A 1,964-nucleotide genomic window follows, 5' to 3' on the forward strand; every position below is an offset into this window, starting at 1 on the left:
TTTAATTTCATTCTTTAATCACAATTTGTGGGATTTTTCCCTTTTAGTTTCCTCCCACAAATGTTCCCATCAGTCCTCATCACTATACATTTATATACAGGAGAAAACGAAACTGAATTTATCTGCAATTCAGTTTAGTTTGATTTAGTTTTACATCGTTCATTGTAGTTTTTATTTTAATTTCAGTTAACTAAATTATTTTTTCATTGCTAGTCTTAGTCTTAGTTAACTATAATAACCCTACTCTGGAAGGACTGAACCCTACTCTGGGTCTGGAAGGACTGAAGACACAGATTCTCAGAGTCCTTCCTCAGACGGTGGTAGCAGTCAGTTTACAGGGATACACTTCTTTGCCTGGTGTTGACAGGAGTGAGATGATTAGATTATCCCTGAGCTTTGAGGGAAGTTCTTCTTTTTCTCAGACCTTAAAGAGTCGAGTATGGATGTGGCACAGGCCATCCAGTCCAGCTCTCTTTGAGATCTCAGCTGGGATCCCATCTGGACCGTCAGCCTTGTTATTAATGATGGGCTGCCCCCCCTACGTCTTCTCTGATGGGGATGTAGCTGGTAAAACCTGGTTCAGTTGTACTGTCATGATCCTTCTATCGGGGAGTTGATGGACTCAGTGACTTGGACCGTAGACAGTCTGTGTAGCGCTGAAAAGGCCTCTGGTGTCTGGACATCCGACTTGGACCTGGAGTGATCCAGTCTTTTGGCCTTGTGGGTTATGTCATTTAGCCAGACATAAAAGGCTTTCATTTTCTTGGCCATGAGCTGTTCCATCTCTGCATCAAAGGGTGGTTTTACATTATTATAATTATAATAATATAATTATTTCTCAGTCTTTTTATTAGAATACAACCAGAAAATACAGGAAATGTGTATGCAGTATTCAAAAACAGAAAGAGGCTAAAGAGTGTAAGTATTCAGACTTCCCTTTACACTGGAGCAATAGCAGGAACCTGGCTCAGTTCAACCTAAATGCAGCCTTAATTAATAATAATAGGATTTAATAATTATATAACTTCCTCCTTCCCTCCCCTCCTTCCTTCCTCCTTCCCTCCTCTCCTTCCTTTCTTCCTCCTTTAACAGATACTCCTGAGGTAACTGACCCATCTCCCTCTACCCTCTGCTATTTTGAATTAACCCTTCATGTCGTCCTCCCGGGTCAAATTGACCCTTTCTGTTTGACTGTTCCTTCTTTTCTCCCTTCATTCCTTCCATCTGTCCTCCCTCCCTCCCTCCTTCTCTCTTTTCCTTCCTTCCTTCCTCCCTCCCTCCTTCTTTCTTTCCTTCCCTCCCTCCTTCCTACTTCCTTCCTTCCTTCTCCGTCCCTCCCTCCCTTCCATCCCTCCTTCCTACTTCCTTCCTTCCTTCTCTGTCCGTCCCCTCCCTTTCATCCCTCCCTCCTTCCTCCCTCCTTCTTTCCCTCCTTCCTTCCTTCCTTCCTTCCTCCTTCTTTCCTTCCCTCCTTCCCTCCTTCCTTCCTTCCTTCTCCCTCCCTTCCATCCCTCCTCCTTCTTTCCCTTTCCTTCCTTCCTTCCCTCCTTCCTCCCTCCTTCCCTCCCTTCCTCCCTCCCTCCCTTCCTTCCTTCCTCCTCTCCTTCCTTCCTTCCTTCCTTCCTCCCTCCCTCCCTCCCTCCCTCTCTTCCTTTCTTCCTTCCTTCCTTCCTTCCTTCCTCCCTCCCTCCCTCCCTCCCTTCCTTCCTTCCTCTCTTCCTTCCTTGACTCGAGGTCAACAGGAGGGTTAATTATGTAATATTTCAAATGATGAAGCCATGAAGCCAAAACTTATATTCAGATGGAACAACACGTTGGGGTTTATATCTTCTTTCTAGTGTTGTGCTGCCACCTGCAGGCCAAACATGGTGTTACAGCACGGAGCGACAAGCAGGAAATACATTTACTGTGATGTTTGTTGGTTTTATTTAACACTCCTAATGTCCTTGAGTCAAGGAAGGAAG

Source organism: Scomber japonicus, chromosome 18 (assembly GCF_027409825.1).
Source record: "Scomber japonicus isolate fScoJap1 chromosome 18, fScoJap1.pri, whole genome shotgun sequence".
Classification (NCBI taxonomy): Eukaryota; Metazoa; Chordata; class Actinopteri; order Scombriformes; family Scombridae; genus Scomber; species Scomber japonicus.